This window comes from Podarcis pityusensis (assembly GCF_964106645.2).
Source record: "Podarcis pityusensis genome assembly, chromosome: 10".
Taxonomy (NCBI): domain Eukaryota; kingdom Metazoa; phylum Chordata; class Lepidosauria; order Squamata; family Lacertidae; genus Podarcis; species Podarcis pityusensis.
In genome coordinates this window covers 75,699,302-75,725,692 of record NC_138035.1, presented here as the reverse complement: position 1 = coordinate 75,725,692, position 26,391 = coordinate 75,699,302, and the positions used below count along the sequence as shown (strand labels likewise).

The window sequence follows — 26,391 nt, the reverse complement described above, 5'->3', positions numbered from 1 at the left end:
CCTCGCTCCCCGATGGAGGCGTGGCCAATCCTGACTCATGTCCTCCCACTGGCAGTGCGCCGCCTGATCCCGATGCCTGGGACTCCTCCCCCCTACTGCACTCTGGTGTGGACGCTGGTCCTGATTTCCAACTGCTGCTCTCTGAGTCCCCTCTGGCCCCTTCTTCCTGGGGTGTCCCCCTAGGCACCCCCCTTGCTCTGACCATGGGAGCCCCTTTCTGTGAATCTTCCGATTCGCTGGAAAGACTCAGAGACCTCGGACCGCTGTCATCGCTAACATTTCCTTCGGACTCCTCCCCCTCGCTCTCTATTTCCTCCCTTTCCTGTGCCTCTGCTCCTGAACCCCTGACATTCATCCCCCCCTCGAAGCCCCCCCTTCCCCCCTCCCCTCCTTCAGGTGTGGGTACTGGGTGCTCCGTCGTTGTGGGGGTGAGTGCCGGATACAGTTCGTCCCCCGTGGCGTGCATCCAGCCGGATAAGTCCGGCTCGTCCTCCGTGCTCTCGCCGACCTCAATTTCCTCTGCTTCCATCTCTTTGCCGCCGTGCTCGAACCCAAGGTCCTCCCCCAACACGTCCATGTCCGTCTCTCCCCCGGTCTCCTCCGGGGACGTTGCCTGCCAAGGACCCCCCAGCCACTTCCTGCGCCACTGCTCCTCTGGTCGATTGTCCCACCAATAGGAACGGTCTGAGGCAGACCCCGAGGGTGATCCCTCCGGGGAACATTTCTAGTGCCGGTTCCTCGTCCGAGGTGAACCCCTGGAATGTGCTAGCTGAAAATGTGGGTGTGAAAAGCCAGTCGTCGAAATACTCGGCTGGCATGGGCCTGTGTGGGAAAAGGGCATGAAACTCGTCCTTGAGAAGAGGTTCGTCCAAGGCATAGTCTGGCACCCAACTGTTGGCGCTGGCCGGGGTACCTTCTCTGGCGAGAAGATATTCTACTCCCTCTTCCCCCCATCTCGAGTCTAAAATCTCTGTGACTTCGTTGACGGGTTCCCGCCTTGGCGACCCCCCCCTTGTGGGCGTTTCCCTGAACGGGTCTGGTGCCGTGCCTGGCTCCTGAAATCTATGAGGTGCTTTGTAGGGCGTGAGCACTGATCTATGGAAAACTGGGTGCATTCTGGATCCCTCCGGCAGTGTCAACCGGAAGGCCACTGGATTGACCTGTGCCTCGACTTGGTAGGGTCCTAGCTGCTTATGCCCTAGCTTCTTCTTCGCTAACGATCTGGCCGGCACTGCCTGGGCTGCTAACCAAACCCAGTCTCCCACCTGTATGTCTTCCCCAACCCTTCTGTGCTTGTCAGCCTGCAGTTTGTATGCGTGCTTTGCTAGTTCTAACTGCCTCCGAAGCTGTTCGTGAACCTCCTGCAACTCTGATGCTAAGGCTTCCGCTGCCTGTGGCTCCCCCTCCCCCGCTCTCGCTAATCCCGGGAAGGTTCTGGGATGCCTCCCGTTGTTGGCGAAGAACGGTGTCACCCCCGTGGACACGTGCTTCATGTTGTTGTAGGCGAACTCAGCGAGCGGCAGGTAGTCCACCCATGTTGCCGGCTGCTGATTTGCGTAGCATCGCAGGTACTGCTGCATGATGGCGTTGACTCGCTCCGCTTGTCCGTTCGTCTGCGGGTGTCTCGCCGACGCTAGGTTGATCTTGACGTTCAGGAAACCCATCAGCTTCTGCCAGAAGTTCGAGATGAACTGTCGCCCCCAGTCGGACAGGATAGACCGTGGCAGACCGTGAACCCTGAACACGTGGTCTATGAACAGTTTGGCGGTCTGTTCCGCCGTGGCCACCTTCGCGCACGGAATGAAGTGGGCCATTTTGGTGAACATGTCCACCACCACTAGCACTGCCGTCTTGCCCCTCGAGCTGGGTAGATCCGTGACAAAGTCCAGGGCCACCCTCTCCCACGGTTCGAGCGGTGTCTGCAGCGGTTCGAGCAGTCCCGCCGGCGGTTTGTGCACTGACTTGGCCCTTTGGCAGGTGTCGCACCTCGAGACGTAATCTGCGACTTTCCCCCGCATCTTGGGCCACCAAAAATCTCTGGCTACTAATTCTACCGTCTTCTCTTTGCCAAAGTGCCCGGCGGTGGGTGCGTCGTGCAACTGCTGCAGTACTTTCGCGCGGAGGTCATCTCCCGGTACGTAGAGGGCCCCTCTGCGGATGAGCAATCCGTCGCGTATCTGGAACTCGTCGTCCTCCGCCGTGCCCCTTTGCACCTCCTCCATCTTGGCTTGTGCGAAGGGGTCCTCCTGCAGTGCTCGACGTACAGCATCCAGGTCCACGGTTGCTGAAGCGCACGCCCACGCTTTCGGTGCGAAAATGTGCTTGGCCGCTGCTGGTGCCGCCTCCTCGAGGTATTGCGGCTTCCTAGACAGTGCATCCGCCATGATGTTGTTGTCGCCTGGGATGTACTCTATCCTGAAGTCGAAATCCGCAAAGAACTCCGCCCATCGTATGTGCCTCTGGTTCAGGAACCTTGCCGTGCGCCAGTACTCCAGGTTTTTATGGTCCGTGCGGACCTGCACTGTGTGTTTGGCTCCAATGAGGAAGTGCCGCCACGCCTTGAATGCTGCATGAATGGCCAGCAACTCCCTGTCCCAGATGGCGTAGTTCTGCTCTGACTTGCTGAGCTTCCTGGAGTAGAAGGCACACGGTCTCCAGTCCCCATGCGGGTCTTGCTGCAACAGTACTGCTCCCACGGCTCTGTCTGAGGCGTCCGTTTCAACCCTCATCGGTCTGCTGGGATTCACATGCAGTAGCTGCTCTTCGGACGAGAAGAGACGCTTGAGTTTCTGAAAGGACTGCTCCGCTTGCTCCGTCCAGATGAACTTCTTCTTCTTGGAGCTGAGCGTATCGGTAATGGCCGCCGTCTGCATCGCGAACCCCTTGATGAACTTGCGGTAAAAGTTGGCGAAACCGACAAACCGCTGGACCTCCTTCCGATTGCGCGGGCTCTTCCAGTCCAACACTGAGCGAACCTTGGCGCTGTCCATGGCGAGCCCCTTGTCCGACAACTTGTAGCCCAGGAAATCTACCTCCTTCATGTCGAACTGGCACTTCTCCAGCTTGGCGTACAGCCTGTGCTCCTGCAGTCTCTGCAGAACTTCCTTGACGTCTCCCTCGTGGGTCTCCTCTGATTCTGAAAATATCAGGATGTCGTCCAGGAAGCAGACGCATTTCTTGTAGAGGAGACCCGCCAATACGTGATGCATGAAGGCTTGAAAACAGTGGGAGCCATTTTGTAATCCAAAGGGCATAACTCTGTATTCATAGGTGCCCAGGGGCGTGAACATGGCAGTCTTCCATTCGTCGCCCTCCCGTATGCGAATCAGGTTGTACGCCCCTCGCAGATCCAACTTTGTGAAAACGCGTCCTTTCCTCACCGTTGCGAGCAGGTCATCTATCTTGGGCATGGGAAAGGCTGTGGGCTTGGTTTTCGAGTTCAAAATTCTATAGTCCACCACAAGCCTTTTTTGGGGCGTGTCCTTCTTCTTCACAAAGAATACAGGACTGCCCCCCACTGCCTTCGACTCCTGGATGAAACCGCGCTTCAAGTTGAGGTCTATGAACTCCCTGAGTTCCTGCAGCTCGTCTTCAGACATGGAATACAGTTTCCCGGTTGGCAGCGTCGCCCCTGGCAGGAGGTCAATCTTGCAGTCATAGGACCTGTGGGGAGGCAGCTTGTCCGCTTCCTTCTCGCAGAAAACCTCCAAAAACGCTGCGTACTTGAGTGGCACTGCTTGCAGCGTGCCTAATTGTAGCTGCGGGTCATCCTCTTCCCCTTCCGGGCTAGGCAGAATGCAATGTTCCGCACAGTATGAGGAGCCGAAGGTCAGTTGTTGCTGGTACCACGCCAATGCTGGGCTGTGCCTGTGCAGCCAACTCATGCCTAATACTATAGGCGTGTCCGACAGTTGGGTGACATTGAAGCTGATGACTTCTCGGTGATTCCCAATTTGCATCACCATCGGAGGCGTTTGCTGCACCACCTGCCCCCCCAGCAATTCCCTGCCATCCACCGTGACAACCTTCAGAGGCAGCGTGGCTGGCAGGAGTGCTATGTTGTGCTCTTGAATGAAATCCAGTCCTATGAAGTCTGCGTTACTACCAGAGTCAATGGTAATCGGCACTTCCATAGTGAGTCCATTGGGTAGTTGGAGCGATGCTGTGAGCTGCACCACTGGTTTGGGCGGGAGGGGGTCTGTGGGCTGCAAAAGCTCTGGGGACGGCTTCATTGACTTGTCTGGCTGGGCCCCAGTGCCTCTTCCTCCAACCAGACTCTGTCGTTTCCCTGCTGTGGTTCTCTCTGCTGAGTTGCGTCTGTTACTGTTGCTGAGGCTGCAGTGTGCTTGTGGAGCCTCTGGGGACACTCTTTCGCCATGTGCTGAGCACTGTCGCAGATGTAGCACTTCCTGTTCCCTCTAGGAGGCTTCGCTTTGACTGCTCCCGGTGTTAGGGCTCTGGTTGCTGACTGAGCCCTGGCGCCTCCAATCTCCATCGGTTCCTCTCCCCCTCCCTGCGGAGGTGTGGATTGCGCACGCGCTGCATCCTTGGGAAAGAGGGGAGGTGCTCTCACTGGCGTACGTCCCCAACGTCCTTCTTCTCTGTTCCATGGACGTTCTTCCAGACGCACCCCAATTTGCAGCGCCCGCCGGACAACCTCCTGAGTGCTCTTTGGTCTCTCCCCCCTTGCAATCTCATCTTTCACATTTGCATTCAAGCCTTCCCAAAAAAGGTCTCTGGCTGGGGCAGAATCCTTCTCCCATCCCAGCGCATGGACTAACGCAAAAAAGCGGGAATGGTACTGCCTTACACTGGCTCTGCCTTGTTTGAGCCCATGTATGTCTTTTCTGGCGATATCAATGTCTATATTTGATAAAAAACACGAATCCATCGCTTTAATGAATGCATCCACATTTTGGAGCGCCGGATCCTTATCTCTCCACAGATTGCGCAGCCACGCTTTAGCTTCCCCATGCAAATGGGACAAGATAAACCCCACCTTCTCTTGCTCATCTCTAAAGTCTTTATCCAGCAGTTCCAGCGCAAACAGCACGTCTGCTCGGAAGTTAGGGTACTGCTGCAAATTCCCATCGAAATGAGATACCAGGCTGCCTCCTCTTTTCCCCAGCCCAATCCCCTCTGATTTGGGTCCCGGTTGCCCCTGCTTAGCAAGCACTTCCAACCTGGCTTGGAGATCCCTGCAGGCGGCAGCCGCTTCCTCTTCCCTTTTCCTGGATGCGAGTACCTCCGCGTTGAGTTGTGTCACTGCATCTTGCAGGGCTGCTAGTTGCTGTTCTGTAGTCATCTTGCCTGACTTTTGTGAGCTCGCGAAGCACCAATCTTCTTCCCTCGCTGCGTCCACTCACGTTACGAGGTTTTTGGTGCAAAACTTTTGGAGATGGAGCTTACTGTCAGAGCTGGCTCCAGGTCCCAGCTCACAGAGGACCAACGCTAGCCGGCAGTAATGTACAAAAGTCTTTATTGAAGTACAGTTTCCATTTTCAAGCCGCAGCGCCCCAGCTCTACGTCTAGGGGTTAGATCGGCGAAGCTCCATCTGAGTCTCCGCCCCCTGTACACCAGTTTAAGATTCTAGCCTTACTCCACCTCTTCCGTCTCTCCTTTCTCCTCTGGGTCCTGCTACCCCCCGGGGTCCCTTCCTTCCTGGATTCTTCTGACGCTGACGTTGACCCCCCTGACTCCTCCCCCTCTTTTCGGCGGGCTTTGGGACCTGGCTCCCTATCCGGGCTGCCAACTGCGCCGCCCTCCTGTACATTTGAACTTGGCGCGCGCGCCCAGCCTTCAACCTTCCTCTCGACCGTTTCCTCGCTCCCCGATGGAGGCGTGGCCAATCCTGACTCATGTCCTCCCACTGGCAGTGCGCCGCCTGATCCCGATGCCTGGGACTCCTCCCCCCTACTGCACTCTGGTGTGGACGCTGGTCCTGATTTCCAACTGCTGCTCTCTGAGTCCCCTCTGGCCCCTTCTTCCTGGGGTGTCCCCCTCGGCACCCCCCTTGCTCTGACCATGGGAGCCCCTTTCTGTGAATCTTCCGATTCGCTTGAAAGACTCAGAGACCTCGGACCGCTGTCATCGCTAACATTTCCTTCGGACTCCTCCCCCTCGCTCTCTATTTCCTCCCTTTCCTGTGCCTCTGCTCCTGAACCCCTGACAATATATATATAGATATATAGAAACCCATCACCAAGGGATCCTTTCAACCTGTGTTATCCTCTGAACCTACCTCACAGGGTTGTTGCAAGGAACAATGGGCGGGGCGAACCATGGACTCCTTGGAGAAAGCAGGGGGAGACCAAGGCAATAGGAAGCTTCTCCTTCCTTGAAGGTTTTGAAGCAGGGTTTTGATGGCTGTCTGTCCTGGATGTTTGAACTGAGATTCATGCCTTGTAGGGTTGGACTAATGACCGCCACACTCCCGTCCAACTCTATCTTTCTACGTTTTTTGAAATAAGCTCTTCTGCTTTAATGAAGTTGGAGGGTCCAGCCAGACGGACATATCCATTGCCAACCTGGCACCCAGAGATCTCCATGTAGTTTCAGTTGGCCCCACACCTGTGGCAAAATGCACCTGGCGAATGTTGAACCCTGAAGTTAGGGCAGGGCAAAACCCACCACCATGGCTGTCAAATTCCTGGCAGCAGCAGCACTCCTCTGCCTTTATATGGATTGGGACAGGAACATAAAGGCACCTGGAAGTCCTTGGTCCCATTGAAAGTGGCCTCCTCAGGGAACCAGAAGTTGCTGGCACGGCTGCAGATCGGCTCCCTCTTCTTCTCTGTCTGGGACTAGATGTTCAGACAGTTGGCGTCCAACCCATGCAGCTGGAAGGGAAACGTAGCGCTAGAGCCAAGGGTCCAACCCTCTTGGCAGCACGGAGCACAGCCCTATTATAGGGTCGGCCAATATTATTAATATTCAATAATTCTCATCATATTGGCCACCTGATGAAAGCCAAATCTGGGTCAGAGGGAGGAAATATCAGTGCTGAAAGATGGGTGAGCCAACAGAGTGGGGGTGCCGGCAACATAGATGAAGTAGCCTGTGCGGAGGCAAGGCCAGCAAGATGCCATCCCAAGGGTAATATTTATTCATTTTGTGGACTGCACCGTAGAACATACAGTATATCATATTATATATAACTTTTTTTACACCAGAGCTTTCCAAACAGCTTGTTGTGACACTCTATACATTGTATATAGAGCGCCCTTCACCCCAAGATGGTTGATCTATATAAATTATCTATCTGTCTATGGACACACACAGACACATATACATATCCATACATCCATTTTATTTATATACATATATCCATGCATATATGTAGATAGATACACATACATATATCCACATATCCATTTTATGTACACACACACACACACACACACAGAGTCAAACCTTGGTTGTCGAACATAATCAATTCCGGAAGCCTGTTCGGCTTCCAAAACATTAGACAACCAAAGCATGGCTTCCAATTGGCTGCAAGAGCTTCTTGCACTCAAGCAGAAGCTGCGTTGGATGTTTGACTTCCAAAAACTGGAGCATTTACTTCCAGGTTTTCAGCATTCTGGAGCCGAAACATTCCAAAACGGAGCCGTCTGGGAACTGAGGTTTGACTGTATATGCATGCGCGTGTGCGTGCGCGCACACACACATGTATCAATTTTATAGATATATAATACACTCACACACACACACACTGTAGGGGAAACACGGAAGACCATTGTAAATTCAAGGAGTTAGATGACATGTCTCTTTCGCTTTTACATCCGCGGTTTAAGGTTTGCTAAAACATGATAGTATAATTTGTTTTTCACACACCTGTGTCAGGAGTTTTCTGGGTCCCCTGTGTTCTAAGTGCTGATTGGCTAGTGGGGAGGATACCCAGTTGCAGTGAATTGGGTTGGAGACTCTCAGCTGCTCTGCATTAGTTGCACCTGGTGTCCCAGGCTGATATGAGTGATGCCTGCTAACCAGGTGCAATCAATCAAATCAAAGTTGTCTATAAAAGCTGTAGGCTGAAGGGGCTCAGTGAGTTTCTTCACAAGTGGAGGTACCAGATGCTGTGAGACTGTCGGCCAAGGGGTCTCTCTCGCTGCTCTACCTGGAGCTCCGGGCGACTCCTCTCTGGTATGCTATAATTTGTGTTTTGTATGCCTGCTGCTATCTGTTAACCTTATGCAAATAAAGCATTGCTTATTCTTCATCCACTGGCGTGCTTATTGGCTCCAGATCCAGAAATAACCCTGCCCTTGGCAGAACATATACAGCGCTTTTTTTCTGGGGGGGACGCAGGGGAATGGATACTCCTAAAACATTTTGTGAATGTACTTTTGTCCATTTACTGTATTTATTTTTCCCGGTTTGAACTATAAAATGGTGATTTTCTTGAGTCAAAATGAGAGTATCCCCAGTCACTTTTTTTAGAAAAGAAGTACTGCATAGATACACACACACATATACATATATCCATTTTATTTTTATATATTTACAAACGGACACCTATATCTAGGTATGTATATTCTTGTATATAAACTTCCGCAGCCCACCCGCACCATCCCTCCGCCAAGGGGCACGAGAGGAAGGCCACTGGGGGAGAAAGGCAGGTGAGGACGAGGCGGGGGGCAGGGCTGCACCCTGGGAGAGCGGGGTCGACAGAGAGAGTGGGTGGGATAAAGAGAGAGGGCCAGCCTCGCTCGGCGCGTCTCTGCTGGCCCAACGTCGCAGCGCCTCTTCCGCCCATTTCCCTCCCCTTCCTGTGCTCATGCCTCTCCTCCGGTGGCACCTCCTTCCGGTACCCCTGCCCTCGCCCAACATGGCGGCAGCACAGCCTCTTCCGCCCTTCCCTCACCCCTTCCTGTCCTCTCGCCTCTCCTCCGGTGGCACCTCCTTCCGGTACCCTCTGCCCTCGCCCAACATGGCGGCAGCACAGCCTCTTCCGCCCTTCCCCCACCCCTTCCTGTCCTCTTGCCTCTCCTCCCGTGGCACCTCCTTCCGGTACCTCTGCCCTCGCGCAACATGGCGGCAGCACAGCCTCTTCCGCCCTTCCGAGCTAGGAGTGCAGAAAAAGGTGAAACTGCCATGAAAAGGAGAGGAGGAGTGTGTGAGTGAGTGAGTGAGTGAGAGTGAGACAGGGAGCATCCTAGTAGAGATGGAAGGGGAACCCAAGGGTCATCTAGTCCAACCCTCTGCAAAGAAGCTCAGAGCTACAATTCCCAGGTCTTCTTTGGGAATTCTATGGGAAGTAAGAGTTTCCATATTCATGAGCATTCACTTAGAGTGCGCTCATGTTTTTACCTTTTATTGAAAGCGGTCACAAGTGACTTGGGTGGAGTATAAATAATAAAATTATATTGCTCCTACTGTTCTCTTAGCCTAACTCAAATCCAACCCAATACCAAACCTTAATCCTAATGCTCACCCTAACTCAAACTAACTCTAACCCTAACCCTAACCTTAACCCTAACCTTAACCCAAACCTAAGCCTCAGTCTAAACCTAAACCTAATTTAACCCTAACCCTAAGTAATAAAATTATATTTCTTCTGCTGCTGTTCTTCTCTTACCGTAACTCAACCCCAACTCCTAATCCTAATCCAACTCAAACCCAGCTCTCACTGTAACCCTAATCTTTACCCAAACCTAATCCTAAACGCTTTGCTTCTTTTTGTGGTGTTTTGTGTTATTGCTTCATTTCGTAGGTTATGAGGCTTTCTTTGTTTCTTGTGGTGTTGCTTCATTTAGCAGTTTTTTAATTGGCTTTTGTGTTTCTTTTGGTATTGCATCATCTTCATAGGTTGTTTGGATTTCTGATTAATTTGCTTTGGATTTCTGGTAGCTCTGCTTCTTTATGATTTGTTTCTGTGTTTCTGGTGTTTTGGCTTGGTTATGTCATAAAATTGAAGAAATACCACCAGAAGCACAAAAACCAAGAAATATTCCCAAAATGAGGCAAAACCAGGAGACATGAAAACCAAGCCAAATCAATGGAAAAGAAACAATCTCACCCAAAACCGCAGAACCATTCAAAGTAAAAGAAGCAAAACAATTAAATGCAAAAAAACAAGCAAAACCACCCCAAATTAAACAAATCAGCAGAAAACAAAAAAGAAGCAGTAAAGCCACCAATTACAAAGCAATGCCACAAGAAACTGGAAACCAGTTTTTAAAAAGCAAAACCAGAAACTCAACAAGCATGCAATTTATGGGAGTCCAAAAGCACTTCAAGCAACAGAAATTAACCAACATAGCATACTAGTTTTCACATAGTCTTGGGTTTCTGGTGAATGTGCTTCGTTTGCAGCTGGCTTCATTTCTTTTCCATTGGTTTAGCTTGTTTTTTTGGACTTTTGCCTTATTGCTTCTTTTGAGAAGTTTTCTTGTTTTTGCATTCTGGTGGTAATACTTTTGAATGCTTTGGGGGTTTCTGGTGAATCTGCTTTGTTTGGGATTGGTTGGCTTCTTTGTCAGTTTCCATTGATGTTGCTTTTACATGGTTCTTCTGCTTCTTTTCAGTAGGTTTTTGTGTTTTTAGTGGTGGACTTCATTGTTGGAATGGTCATTAGACATTTCTGGTGGTTTTGCTTCATTTCTGGTGGTTTTCCTTTTTTTCTTGGGATTATCAGATCTCATACAAATTAATATTTTCAAAGGTGCAAAACCCAAAAAACCTAGAAATGAAGCAAACTCACCATAAATCCAGCACCCAATCTGTTATGTACTAACCTTGGACCCTAGAATGCAACAACTGATTGGTCTTTTCCTGCAGGCCAATCAGGCTCCAAGAGGGAAGCAGAGTTAGCCAGTCAGACGGGACTCATTGTGTAAATAATGTATATAAAAGCCTGAGGTTGGGGGGGGGCAATAAAGAGCATGAAATACATACAAGACTCTGAGAATATTTCACAATCGTAATTTATATAAAAGAATCTATGAAACGAAAACCACAGAAAAAATTCAACATAATCCCCAAAACAAACCAGAAACAACAGAAACAAACCACATCCACCAAAGATGAGAAAACCAGTTGAATAGAACCACAAGAAACCCACGCAGTAAACATCTCAGGGAAAGGCGAAATCACCCCCACACCATGCAAAACTAAGGTTTAACTGGCTTTGGGGTTTCTGCGCAATTTACCTTTTCCCTCTTGTTGGGGGTTTCTGGTGGTATTTCTTCTGCTTCTCACATTTCTGCTTCTTTTCAATTGGTTTTGGGATTCTGGTGAATTTGGATATGATTTGATTTGAAGTCTCTGTCTGGCAATTTTCCTTTTTCATGAATTCCTTCCTTGTTGGGTTTCTGGTATCTCACTTTTGGTTTTCACATTTCTCTTAGTTTTGCTACGTTTCAGGTAGTTTGCTTATTTTTTGGAATTATCCAGTCTCATAAAAATGAAGCAATATCATTAGAAGCTTAAAAAGCATGAAAAAAACCCCAGGCACTAACCCTAACCCTGAACATCCACCTATCCCCTGCCCTAACCCTGATATTCTGGTCATCCATCTTGGGGATAACAATCTGGTGAGGTAAATTCAGTTGAGATCACTAAATATCTCCATCAGCTGTGCTTCCTCATCCCTGAGCTTATCATAGTTTGGTTTGGAATGTTGTAGAGGTGCTTATGGAGTGGGGGCAGCCTTCCTAAGAAGGTGGATGGCAAGACATAAAGCTAATCATTCTACAACAACGTTTGTGTTTGAAAATGTGGCTGCTTATATCCCTCATGCCAGAATTATGTTCTGTGCCCCACAGTTGTATAGACCTGGTGGTATGCATCTTTCTGATTTGGGTTGTGACATGATTCTTAAGGATCTGCAAAGAGCTCTGTTTGAGCACTTGTGTGTTTGTGGGTGGAGGTGAACAAGCACACCTGCCCAGACTTAATTTGAGTTGGTTACATTGGTTGAATCTGACTAGTTTTGCCGATCCTCAAGTTGTTATATTTAATAAATACAACCTATTTATCCACTTTTGGTTGTCTTGACTCTTCCTCCTGATGTGCTAGGAACCACTCCGTTTGGGGGGCACTGCAAAACATGCGGTTTTTACTGCAAACATTTTGCCAGACTTTGGCCTTGATTTGGAGTGAATCAGACGATGTTGGGTTTTGGGGTGACCTTATGACCCCTGTCAGTTACTTGGTTTGTCGGGCAAAATGCTACAAAAATGCTACAATGTCTGGCAAAATGCTACAAAACTTTTGCCAGACTTTGGCACCAGTTTGGAGTGAATCGGACAATGTTGGGTTTTGGATATTAATTATGAACCCCGGTTTGATGTATCAATTACTCTGTTTATGGGGTGTTACAAAATGTGGGGGTTTTGCTGCAAAACTTTTGCCAAACATCAGTTTTGATGGGATCCCAGATTTGGGGGTTTGTAGTTAAATGAAGCATTCTTTCAGCGCTTCTCGGGAAATGTGCAGTTTCTGTCAGATCAAACTAATACTACTGGATAAAATTATATGGTTGTTGATTATCAGACAGTTCTCCCATTTATCAAGGAAAACGTCTGTTATGGGTGGCTTTTGCTTGGTGTGTGTGACTGTTGACAGACAGATTTGAAAAGGAACACAGCTTCCTCTGTATGTCTCACAGTAACTTACTGGCCTTTTTGATTATGCAGTCGGCTCACCCAACACTTCCAGCTGGATTCCGAGGACAGGAAATGATTCTGCTAAAGGCTTTCTGTGAATATACCGGTAATTCCAGTTGATTTGTTTTAATGGTCACATAAAGGCACTTTCTTTGGTTATAAAATGATGTTGTGAGTCTTATATCTGAGCAGTCAATAAACTCCCTCCCCCACAGAAACGCTTGTCTTACTTCTTCTTCTTGGCATCCATACTCACATGTTTGTTTAAAGAAAGACTAACCCCACCCCGAACCCCACCTCCAGCTTTCATCTTATTATTCTAGTGACTAGTCAGTGTTCATAGCAACAGTTGCTTTTGTTACTAGACAAACTGCCCTGAAAGACAGTTACTATGAACTACATGTGTCTTCTTGATATATAAAGTTGTTGCTAGTTTCTGAAAAACACTTCTTTATCTTTCAACAAGAAATAAATGAATAGGAGGCTGCTCTAAGGAAGAAGTGTGATTGCATCTGGAATATCAGACTCTCTGTATTTTTATGTATTTACTTGATTTAGGGGTGGCCGCTTCACCCCCTGGCTATGCCCTTTTCCCCAACTAACTGAGCTTCTTGGGATCATCCTGCCATGCTGTGAGCTACTACATTATCCTGCACTTTATAGAACCTTCCTTAGAGAATAAAAAACTGAGGCAAATGTCCAGTCTAAACAGGCTACACAAAAAGAAACAGCAGTGATTCTTTATGTATGACTTGTACTTGAGCGCCTGATATCTCAGAAAATCAACATCAGTGTGGGTGGGTGGGTCAGGGCATTTCTGAAATGTTATGATAGATGAAGCCATGGGTGTAGCCAAGGGGGGGGAATAAATAAAAATAAATTAAAATACATAGCTATCTGAAGTTCTGCACCCCCTAACAAAAGGCCTGCCCCCAGTAACAAAAATCCTGGCTACGCCCATGGATGGAGCCAACTACAGTAATTCTGGTTTTGTCCCCACCCAGAAGTGTAGCATATGTGGGCCGTGGGGGCACAAATTTTTGACCCTGGGCACAATTGTGTCAGGGGGCACAAACAGGTGCCCCCACAGCAGGCTCCCTCATTGGTGCCTGGCTCCGCGTGAGAAGGAGCTGACCTAAGCTGCTGTGCTTCTGCTGGCCACAGCTCTGTCCTTAGGTCAGGCCTGACCCGGGGAAGAGAGCAGGAGGGTGGGTGGCCGCAGTGCACCTCGCTCCCAGTCACAGCAGCAGCTCCGCCTCCGGGTCACATCTGACCTGGCGCACTCAAGGAGCCTGAGCAGCAGCTTCCCTACTCCTCTCCTCCCCTGGACAGGGGCATGTGGGGCATGCCCTTCCCCCCTTGTTGAGTTCTGCAAAGGCAGCCCTGAGACTGAGGAGGAAAGAGCTCACTGCTCATGCCAACCCTAGAGAGGATGTAAGAAAGAAGCAGGCTGTTGGAGGACAGCCGAGAAGCAATTGAGCTTGGTGGAGCAGTGCCTCAGTCCCCCTTAAGGACAAGCCTCCACTGACATGGAACAAGAAGGAATTTTAAATGGGGAACTACAATATTGGCATGGGAACTACAATAGCTCAATGTTGCAATTTGTCTACCCTACTTAATATTTACCATTAAGGAAAGTATAAAGTCATGGAGTAAATCCATTCAGCTTGTTGATGTGAAGCAGCAGACCTCAATCTGATACTGCAAATGTTATGGAATTATTGAATATTCAGAAGTATACCTCTCCACCACTCCTTAGTCAAGCTAGTTTTGGGCATTTATGGCAAGATTATCCCAAGTGGAAAGGAATAATATATTTTCACTGTTATGTATTCAGTGATCTGTCTTTGCCTGAGCTTGAGTCTGGACTAAGGATTCTGAGCTCCTGTGTTCTGATTTGATAAATGATGTCCAATCACAGAACATTTCAGGATTTGGGCCACTGCCATTGGCCCTTGAACTCAGTTGCAGCTTGGAAGTTTAGATACGTAAACGTAATAGGCCATATAGTAACAATTGCAAAGCTATTTACTCGAAACTACTTTTCAAAAATTAGATACAGCTTCTTATAATGCCAAAATCAACATCGCATGCACAGTAGTCTCTGCTGCAATGCAGAGAACTACAATGCAAGATAGGTCAACACTTTTAAAAACCCACTCTGATACCAACAAGAGTCATAGCAGGATTTATGTTTCCTTTGAGTACAACTACATGACAGCCAAAATTGAAAAAATAATAAGACGCCATTGGTATATTCTGAAAGACATTCCTGGCTGTGAAGTCTTTCCCTGCCTCGCCAAGCAATGTACTAGATCACTTAGGGATATGTTAGTACACACTGACTTAAAACACACATCTACACAGCAGACCTTGACAACAGGCTTTTTTCAACTGTGGACATTGTACCACATGTAGGTTTGCATTACTAGTAAAAGAATAGTGAAGGCTTCAACTTTACCATACAGTCATGTGTGCCACAGCACGGGTTGTTTATATAATTAAGTGCCCTTGTGGCTTACTATATGTTGGGCAAATCATAAGACCTATCATATGACCTGCTCTCCCTGTGCAAAGGTCAGAGGGGGCAGGGTTTCTGTTGAGGCAGGTGATTAGCTGTGGGAGGAGCTTATCAGAGCTTGCAGGGCAGCGGCGCGCGCAGTTTGATCCATCTTTTAGATTTAGGGGAGCTAGTCTCAAACGTTTGTTGGGGGAGACCTAGGTTTTTTTGGGGGGGAGTTATTTGTCCTGTCTTCACGCTTTTTATGATGGAGGATCGCTGTAGCCACCCCCAACGACACGTTCTCAAGATGGAGGGGGAGGGAACAGCTGCAGTCGCCTGCGGTTCCTGCGCAATGTTTGCCATCTTGCCAAAGGTTGCAGGCAGCTTTACCTGCAGCAATTGCATGTTGATTGCCCTCTTAGAAGACAAAGTCCAGCAACTGGAGGAACGTGTAGCTACGCTCCAAAGAATTAGAGAGCTGGAGCTCTTCTTGGAAGCAACAGAGCACACCGTCTCCACCAAGGAGGAGACAGGGGACTACCCTGAGAAGGAGGCTAGTTCACCAACACAGGAGCCAGATATATGGAGAAATGTGACTCAAAGAAGTAGGAGGCCCAGGGTTCGCTCTGATTGTTTAGAAATACACAATCGCTTTGAGGTCCTCTCCCCTAGCATGGAAGACGAAGAGCAGACTCCATTTGAGGATCTCTCCCTCATTACAGTCAATCAGGTATATGAAGACGAGCAGCAAAGTCAGTCCTCAGGGAATGAGCAGCCGACCTTGGAACGGACAGCTCACGGAAGAACGCCGACCAAACCTAAGAGGAGGCGTGTAGTGGTGATAGGGGATTCCCCCCTGAGGGGAACAGAAGCAGTGATCTGTGGGCCTGACAAGATGTCTCGGGAAGTGTGCTGTCTCCCCGGGGCTAAGATCCAAGATGTAACTGAACGACTGCAAGGAATCATAAAACCCACTGACAAATACTCTTGGTTCATGTGGGAACCAATGACACTGCAAGCAATAGCCTCCAGAAGATCAAAAGAGACTACGAGGCTCTGGGCAGGAAATTGAAGCAATTAAATGCACAAATTGTCATCTCATCTGTCCTCCCAGTTGAACGACGTGGCCCAGGGAGAGAGGGAAAAATAGTGGAAGTGAACAGCTGGCTTCGCAAATGGTGTAAACAGGAACGGTTTGGATTCTTAGATCACGGACTGCAGTTTCTTGAAGATGGACTTCTGGCAAGCGATGGGCTGCACCTCACAACGGTTGGGAGGAATGTTTTTGCCAAAAATCTCAGAAACCTCATCAGGAGGGCTTTAAACTGACTAATGTGGGGGAGGGAGACAGTGCTCCTGAAGGTAGGAGTCTATCAATTGATGAAGATGATCATCCAAATGTCATAGACCAAATGGAGCAAACAGCACGCAGACCTAGTGGTGGGAGGAAAAAATCCTTAAATAAGAGACACGGGGGAATGATTAATGGACTTCAATGTCTGTACACTAATGCGCAAAGCATGGGAAATAAACAAGATGAGCTTGAGCTCTTGGTACAGCAAACTAAATATGACATAATAGGCATCACTGAAACCTGGTGGGATAAGTCCCACAATTGGAATGTAATAATGGAGGGATACAATCTATTTCAGAGAAACAGACCAGACAAGAAAGGAGGAGGAGTGGTGTTATATGTCAGGGATGTGTATACCTGTGAAGAGATCCAAGATTTAGAACCTCAAAGCCAAAGTGAGAGCATTTGGGTCAAAATTAAGGGAGAGAAGAATAACAGTGACCTCATGGTGGGAGTTTACTATAGATCCCCAAGCCAAACGGAGGACATAGATGATGCCTTCCTGGAACAGATGGCCAAGCATGCAAAAGGAAGGGAGATAGTAGTAATGGGGGACTTCAATTACCCGGATATTTGTTGGATGTCAAACTCAGCCAAGAGCATAAGGTCAAACAGATTCCTCACTGGCCTTGCAGACAACTTCATTGTCCAGAAAGTGGGAGAAGCAACAAGAGCAACAGCCATTTTAGATCTGGTCCTAACCAATGTTGATGACCTGGTTAGTGGAGTAGAAGTGGAAGGATCATTAGGCGCGAGTGATCATGCTCTTCTGAAGTTTACTATACAGCGGAAAGGAGCAGCCAAGCATACTAGGACTCAATTTCTTGACTTTAAGAAAGCTGACTTCATAAAACTTAGGGAAGTGCTGGGTGAGATCCCATGGACAGTAATACTAAAAGGAAAGGAGTTCATGATGGCTGGGAGTTTGTTAAGAGGGAGATAGTAAAAGCACAACTTCAGGCAATACCAATGAGATGGAAACATGGAAGGTGCATAAAGAAGCCAGGGTGGCTATCTAAAGAACTTTTGACCGAGTTAAGATTAAAAAAGGATGTGTACAAAAAATGGAAAAGGGGGGGAAACCACCAAAGAGGAATTCAAACAAATAGCCAGCACATGTAGACACAAAGTCAGAAAAGCTAAAGCACAGAATGAACTCAGGCTTGCTAGAGAGGTTAAACGCAACAAAAAAGGCTTTTATGGGTATGTTCGTAGCAAAAGGAAGAACAAAGAAACAGTGGGGTCACTCAGAGGAGAAGATGGTGTAATGCAAACAGGGGACACAGAAAGGGCTGAACTCCTCAATGCCTTCTTTGCCTCAGTCTTCTCCGATAAAGAAAACAATGCCCGACCTGAAGAATTTGGAGCAAATGATTCATCAGAGGACACACAGCCCAGAATAACTAAGGAGATGGTACAATAATACTTGGCTAGTTTAGATGCATTCAAGTCTCCAGGGCCAGATGAACTGCATCCAAGAGTATTAAAAGAACTGGCAGATGTGATCTCAGAACCACTGGCATTCATCTTTGAGAATTCCTGGAGAACAGGCGAAGTCCCGGCAGACTGGAGGAGGGCAAATGTTGTCCCTATTTTCAAAAAGGGGAAAAAAGAGGACCCAAATAATTACTGCCCAGTCAGTCTGACATCAATACCAGGGAAGATTCTGGAGCAGATCATTAAGCAAACAGTCTGTGAGCACCTAGAAAGGAATGCTGTGATCACCAATAGTCAGCATGGATTTCTGAAAAATAAGTCATGTCAGACTAACCTGATCTTGTTTTTTGACAGAATTACAAGCCTGGTAGATGAAGGGAACGCAGTGGATGTAGCCTGCCTTGATTTCAGCAAGGCATTTGACAAGGTGCCCCATGATATTCTTGTAAAGAAGCTGGTAAAATGCGGTCTTGACTATGCTACCACTCAGTGGATTTGTAACTGGCTGACTGACCGAACAAACCCAAAGGGTGCTCATCAATGGTTGCTCTTCATCCTGGAGAAGAGTGACTAGTGGGGTGCCACAGGGTTCTGTCTTGGGCCCGGTCTTATTCAACATCTTTATCAACGACTTGGATGATGGACTCAAGGGCATCCTGATCAAATTTGCAGATGACACCAAACTGGGAGGGGTGGCTAACACCCCAGAAGACAGGATCACACTTCAAAACGACCTTGACAGATTAGAGAACTGGGCCAAAACAAACAAGATGAATTTTAACAGGGAGAAATGTAAAGAAATGCACTTGGGCAAAAAAAATGAGAGGCACAAATACAAGATGGGTGACACCTGGCTTGAGAGCAGTACATGTGAAAAGGATCTAGGAGTCTTGGCTGACCACAAACTTGACATGAGCCAACAGTGTGACGCGGCAGCTAAAAAAGCCAATGCAATTCTGGGCTGCATCAATAGGAGTATAGCATCTAGATCAAGGGAAGTAATAGTGCCACTGTATTCTGCTCTGGTCAGACCTCACCTGGAGTACTGTGTCCAGTTCTGGGCACCACAGTTCAAGAAGGACACTGACAAACTGGAACGTGTCCAGAGGAGGGCAACCAAAATGGTCAAAGGCCGGGAAACGATGCCTTATGAGGAACGGCTAAGGGAGCTGGGCATGTTTAGCCTGGAGAAGAGGAGGTTAAGGGGTGATATGATAGCCATGTTCAAATATATAAAAGGATGTCACATAGAGGAGGGAGAAAGGTTGTTTTCTGCTGCTCCAGAGAAGCGGACACGGAGCAATCAATCCAAACTACAAGAAAGAAGATTCCACCTAAACATTAGGAAGAACTTCCTGACAGTAAGAGCTGTTCGACAGTGGAATTTGCTGCCAAGGAGTGTGGTGGAGTCTCCTTCTTTGGAGGTCTTTAAGCAGAGGCTTGACAACCATATGTCAGGAGTGCTCTGATGGTGTTTCCTGCTTGGCAGGGGGTTGGACTCGATGGCCCTTGTGGTCTCTTCCAACTCTATGATTCTATGATTCTATTCTATGATTCTATGACCAAGATATCAGAGCATCGCAGTAGGATCAGAAACAAAAACGTAGATGCACCTTTGGTACAGCACTTCATTGAGGAATCACATACTGAAGATGATCTAACATTTTTCGTTCTTTAGGCTTACCAGGGCCCTCTAGATCAAGCAAGGAAGGTTCTACAACAGAAAGAAAGTACCGTATTTTTCGTTCTATAGGGCGCACCGGCCCATAGGACGCACCTCGTTTTTTGGGGGGGAAATGAATAAAAAAAATTATTCCCCCCCCCGCCGCGGCTGCCACCCCAAGCCTTGTGCACACCTGCAAGAAGCACGGGGCACCCTCCGGAGGGCTCCGCGTGCTTCGGGCTGCAGGCTGCCGCCCCAAGCCTCGCACGCTCGGCGGGACCTCCTGCCGGGCGCGCAAGGCTTGCAGACACTCGCCCGAAGCACGGGGAGCCCTCCGGAGGGCTCCCCGTGCTTCGGGCGACAGGCTGCCGCCCCAAGCCTCGCGCGCTTGGCGGGACCTCCTGCCGGGCGCGCAAGGCTTGCAGACACTCGCCCGAAGCACGGGGAGCCCTCCGGAGGGCTCCCCGTGCTTCAGGCGACAAGCTGCCACCCCAAGCCTCGCGCGCTTGGCGGGACCTCCTGCCGGGCGCGCAAGGCTTGCGGACACTCGCCGGGGCTGCAGGCTGCTGCCTGCAAGCCTTGTGAGCCCGCGGGAACTCCCACCGGGCTTGCAAGGCTTGCGGATAGCTTCCTGAAGCCTGGAGAACGAGAGGGGTCGGTGCGCACCGATGCCTCTCGCTCTCCAGGCTTCAGCGAAAGCCTGCATTCGCCCCATAGGACGCACACACATTTCCCCTTCATTTTTGGAGGGGAAAAAGTGCGTCCTATGGAGCGAAAAATACGGTAGGTTTATTTTCCTATGGAATACGTTTCATGCTTTATGGTTAAACACTGAATTAGATTATAGTTGTTTTCTTTAGTTATATATTGGAAAAACCTTTATGACCATATAGTATGCCTGTTGTAACAATTTACTGTTTGTAGTATGTCACTGAACAATGTTCCTTTAAGACTGACTTAACATGAATTATCTGCACTTGTTGCCTATTGGGTCACCACGACTGAGAATCCATTACGAATAAGCTTCATGTAGCTATTATATATAGTACCGGTATGTACATTTTTTATATCTTTGTATGTTACTTTGGAATTTGTGTAGCTATTATATTACAAAGTGTCTATGTTTATATGATTTAGAACCATGCACAGCTGATGAAGCCCCCTCAGGCGAAACAGGGCAATATCCAGGAATCCTTGTCTTGTCTGCCTGTGCCAGTTTCCATCGGTGCCAAGTTCTTTTGTTTGCCAACCCAATCATCTTCATTAGACGCTTAGAAGATTATTTCACGTCACTCTTCTAAGCAATAGGACAGACAGCAAAATACAAGAGAAGATGAAGAAATTAGAAAAGAATGTACTATGGTGCTGACAATATAGGACTTGTGTTTTGTACATACTGGACTTGGTGGTCAACCGGAAAGCTACATTTTAATATATTATGTCACAATGTTGATTTTGGTATTATAAGAAGCAGTATCTAATTTTTGAAAAGTAGTTTTGAGTAAATCATCATCAATCTTTATTACGGTCCAGAGACGCAACAAATCATTACAAAACAATACAGTCATACCTCAGGTTACAGATACTTCAGGTTGCATCTTTTTGGGTTACAGACCTGCCGAAACCTGGAAGTACCGGAATAGGTCTTGCCTCGTGGGGACCCTCCTACACTTCACTGGTGACGAGGATGGGATGCTAGGCTAGGTATGCAGCCTTGGCTAGCTTCTACAAGCTGAAATCACTGCTGGGGAACTGTCGCCTCAGCTGAGCTGAAATCACTGACTGAAGCCATAAGGCAGATCACACAGAGCAAATGTCATGGCCACCCAGGGCCACACTGAGGAATTTAACACAATGGTTCCAGGGAAATGGAACTCCTCGTAGCCAATAGGTTGACTGACCCCGAACTGAAGTGGTTACGCAGTTCAGTGTGTGTGGGCCTGTAGCATTTGAGATTGCCCAGGCTCTAGTGGCTCCAGCTGAGTGATACAACGTTTGATGCAATCATTCTGAAGCTGAGGACCCACTTCACTCCCCAGCCATCAGAGATTGCCTGCTGGCATGCCTTCTACAAATGATACCAGGCGAATGGTGAATCCATTGCGGCCTTTGTTGCGGCTTTGTGGCAGGCCGCCCGCCACTGCAACTTCAGTGCCCTGGAACTAATGCTCCGTGACTGTCTTGTGTGTGGCCTGAGGAATGAGAAGCTACAAGAAGGCCCTGACCTGACAGCAGAGACAGCTGACAAAACAATGAGAGAGATTCACCAAGCATGCAGCCCACCCATGGCATGGAAGGCCAAGGCTGTGCATTCTGAGGAGATTGTGGACAGTGAGGAAGAAAAGGAGGTCCTGAGACTGCGCCTCAGGTTGTCCAAGCATTTTGGCCAACAGGGAGGTGCAGGGGTGCCTTGCACCAGTTGTGGGGGCCTACATGAACACCGATCAATGCGCTTCCGCGATGCCCAATGTTGGGCATGTGGGAAGACCGGCCATATTGCATGTGCCTGCCAAAAAAAGGAGCAGTGGGACAACCCCCAGTGCAACCCCCAGTGTCCTACGTTAGGGACTGGGGAGGGTCACCGTGGGCCTCCACGTGTGGAAGAATGCCACACCATCTCGAACTGTGCCTGCACACAGAGGCCAGCTGCCATGTCTATTTGGAGTGTGCAGCAGCCGACCCTGTGAGAAGATTTGAGTGACTGTGACCATCCAGGGCGTCCCATGCAAAATGGAGCTTGACTCTGGGTCAGCGCCCTCAATTATTTCTGCGGAGACGTACCGTCACATCTGCCAGAAAGGAAGAAAACCCAGCCTACAACTGTTTGAGGTTTCCCTGACAGACTTCCAAGGGAAGCGTGTGCCTGTTTGGGGCACTGGGACATTCACAGTCCAGTTCAAGCATTTTAGCGGACCTCTGCGGCTGGTGGTCATCGAAGGCCACTGCACCAGCCTCCTTGGCCTCGACTGGTTCAATGCGCTGGGCATCCATGTCACTGGAGTTTGATGGGGCGCTGGGGTGGTACAAGGGCCCACCAGTTGCACTGAGTCTCAACCCGGATGTTGTACAAATTCGCTTGAAGGCTCTGCGGGTGCCATTCACCCTGAAACCGAAGATTGATGCAGAGCTGGATCACCCCATCGAACAAGGGTCCTCGAGCCAGTCCCGTACACTCAATGGGAGACCCCAATTGTCACTCCCCTTAAAGCAAACAGGGATGTGAGGATCTGCGCTGAATACAAGTACAGCAGCATGCATATCCTGTTCCAGTTGTGAGTCATCTCCTTGCATCGCTGGCCGGCAGAAAAGTCTTTGCAAAGCTCAACTTGGCCCAGGCATACCAGCAACTCCCGGTCGACGAGGCTACCTCTGAGGCACAGACAATCATGACCCATTGCGGGGCTTTCCGCATCAAGAGACTACAGTTTGGTGTCAGTGTGGCCCCATGCCTCTTCCAAAACCTCATGGAAGATGTCCTGAAAGACCTCCCGGGCATCATTCCTTATTTTGATGATGTCCTCATCACAGGGGAGTCCAAGGCAGAGCTTGCCTCTTCAAGAGGTCCTGCGCCATTTCTAAGACGCTGGCTGGCCTTAAGGTAAAGAAAGAAAAATGCCAGCTGGGGGTTCCCAAGGTCGAGTTCCACGTGTTCCTGATTGATGCTGACGGCATCCACCCCACACCGGCAAAGGTCAAGGCCATCTAAAGCACTCCATGGTCGAAACAAGAGCTGCAGTCCTTCCTGAACTTCTTCCACTCCTTTATTCCACACAAGGCAGCATTCACGGAGCCCCTGCACTGGCTATTGGACAAGAAAGCCCCTTGGAACTGGGGCCACACTCAGGACGCTGCTTTCAATGCTGTCAAACCTCCTTTCCTCTGACAGTATCCTTACCAATTTTGATGAGACCAAGCCCGTTGTACTTGCCTGTGATGCTTCCCCATATGGAATCGGCGCCAGATGGGCGGGAGGCCCCCATTGCATTCTACTCCAGGACCTTGTCATCTATGGAATGCAATTACGCCCAGATTGACAAGGAGGCCCTGGCCTATCATGGCAGGAGTGAAGAAGTTCCATGACTACATCTACAGCTGCCACTTCATGATCGTGACTGACCACAAACCTCTGCTGGGCCTTTTCACTCATGATCATCAGACACCCCAGATCCTGTCCCCGAGGATGCTAAGGTGGTCCATCTTTCTTAATGCATATGACTACATGCTGCACCACCGTCCTGGTAAGAAACTGGGCCACGCAGATGCCCTAAGCTGCCTGCTATTGCCTGCCATTGACACCAACCCGTCCCCAGCCCATGGTGTGATGCTGCTGGAGACTCTGCCCCATCCGCCGCTCTATGCCACAGATGTCACCACGTACTCGGCAAAGGATCACACCATCTCCTGTGTCCTTAACTGGGTGCGGAGGGGGTGGCCAGCGGGTCGCCTTGATGCAGAGTTCTCCCCATTTGTCTTCCTGCAACATGAACTGTCAGTCCACAAGGGATGCCTGCTATGGGGAAACCGGGTTGTAATCCCTGCTAAGCTGCGCACCAGAGTGCTGGACGCTCTCTTTTTCCGCATGAAAGCTCTGGCCAGGAACTACGTTTGGTGGCCAGGTATTGCAGCAGTGGAAGAATGGGTCCAGCACTGCCAGACCTGTCAAGAATCCCAACCAGCCATACCCCAGGCCCCGATTCAACAGTGGGAGATGACATGCACACCATGGTCAAGACTCCACATTGATTTTGCTGGCCCATTCCAAGGTTAGACATTCCTGATCATTGTGGACTCTTTCTCAAAGTGGCTTGAGGTGGTGCCAGTCTCAGCAATGACCTCCAGGGTCGTCATCCAGGCCCTGCAGCAGGTCTTCACCACACATGGCATGTCAGACATCATTGTGTCCGATAATGGAGCACAGTTCACGTCAGCCAAGTTCCAGAAGTTCCTGACCGACAACCTAATCCGGCATGTCATGGCAGCACCATTCCACCCATCAGTGAATGGACAGGCTGAGAGAATGGTGAGGACCACCAAGGAATCCCTCACCCGCATTACCCAGGGGAACTGGAACCAGCGCCTAGTGGATTTCCTGCTTCAGCAGCACATCGTTCCCTGCACTGCCACAGGCTTATAGCCCAGCAGAACTCCTCATGAACCAGAAGTTGGTATCGTTCCTGGATCGGCTCCACCTGGATCGGCTCCATCTTGCATCTGATTGACCTCCTGGCCAGGAGGCTCCAGCGGTCTCCGGGTCCTTCATCCTGGATGACCCTTTCTATATCTGGAACTATGGGTATGGCCCTGCCTGGATCCCTGCTGCTGTTACCAGGGTGACTGGACCAGTCTCTTACCAGCTTGCCACAGCGGATCACTTCATTCACCATTTGCCACTTTCCCCCTTAAATCCACCAATGCAATTGCATATAGGGAGAGCTTATATCTCAGCTTATATCTGCTGTGTTTTTTGTGAGTCACCTGAATGTAACCTGAGCAAATGTAGCTCACTTTTGGATTTTCAGTTCTTTCCCTCTTTCTCTTTAGTCCTTAGGCTAGTGCTAAAAAATAGACCAGATCTATAATATCAGAACATGTACTCTCCACAGGATGAACAGCAGGATTCAAATACAAATGGACTTCCTTTGTAGAGAAAGTAACCAGTACATTTGTTTCTGAATGTTAAACATTAACAATGAAATAAAGGGAACTGAGGAAGCAGCCATGTTTTATTACACACCTGTTGCTGTACAACCAGACACCTTTCTACAACTCAAATATTAAATGGAGATGGAGAACATTATACAGCATTGTCTGAACATAATGTGCTTTCCTTACTGCACAACTGAATTACTTAACATCTTGCCCTCCTGTTTTTAGTATAAAGCCCTAGTCTTGTTAACCAGGATAAGCACTACTTGTACTCAGATGACAAACAAATAACTGATTAAACAATGTGATACCACGTCTGGGTGATTTACATCTAGGTTCCCCCCCGCTCTGTTTTTCCATTCCAGCTACCTAATTATCATTTGGTGTGACAACTCTGGGCCAAACAACATGTTACAGCAGACCTCGGATCACACCATTGTTTTCCTGCTTATATCAGTAGCAGCCAGTGACGGAGTGATGTCACTGGGAAATAAAATTACTAATTGCAGTGTTCCAGGGAACCGGTGGGGGCACTCTTTTGAGCCAGCTAGTCCCAGATCCCACAGGTTCAGATCAGGGGTCACAAGCAAAAGACTTCAGCCAGAAACTTCCAACTACCACAAAGATGAAGCAGCAAGAAGCCAAGAACAATGGTTACATTGTTTTTAAAAGTTTCCCAAACTTTCCCATAATACATCTCAGGATGCATCATGAAGACATCATAGATATGTCTCAGAAAAGGTGTTGTATCAGGCAGAAACCTGAGAGCCAGACATGCCTGTGTCAATCAAGTATGGTTCAATAACCCATTTCACATATGTGAAAAGATCTACCTACAGTGGTACCTCGGGTTAAGTACTTAATTCGTTCCAGAGGTCCATACTTAACCTGAAACTGTTCTTAACCTGAAGCACCACTTTAGCTAATGGGGCCTCCTGCTGCTGCCGCGCTGCGGGAGAACAATTTCTGTTCTCATCCTGAAGCAAAGTTCTTAACCTGAAGCACTATTTCTGGGTTAGCGGAGTCTGTAACCTGAAGCATATGTAACCCGAGGTACCACTGTATTCTTTTGTAAGGAAGGCCTCCCTTGGCATCTCCATTTGTTCTTCCTGAGTCTCATTTCCTTCTGATAACACCTAGTCTGGGCAGTTTGGGAGGGGGATCCTGTGTATGTGT

General features: G+C 48.9%; 2 long non-coding RNA genes across 2 annotated transcripts; both read left to right on the top strand.

Annotated features, from left to right (window-relative positions):
• The first annotated feature begins 8,497 nt into the window (after positions 1-8,497).
• Positions 8,498-12,830, top strand: LOC308486897. Its single transcript, XR_013991373.1, has 2 exons — positions 8,498-9,086; positions 12,643-12,830. It is a non-coding gene; the product is annotated as an uncharacterized lncRNA (long non-coding RNA).
• Positions 12,831-19,582: 6,752 nt separating this feature from the next.
• On the top strand, positions 19,583-25,528 carry LOC308486799. The gene is made up of 2 exons (XR_013991321.1): positions 19,583-19,636; positions 20,707-25,528. It is a non-coding gene; the product is annotated as an uncharacterized lncRNA (long non-coding RNA).
• The last annotated feature ends 863 nt before the right edge of the window (positions 25,529-26,391 follow it).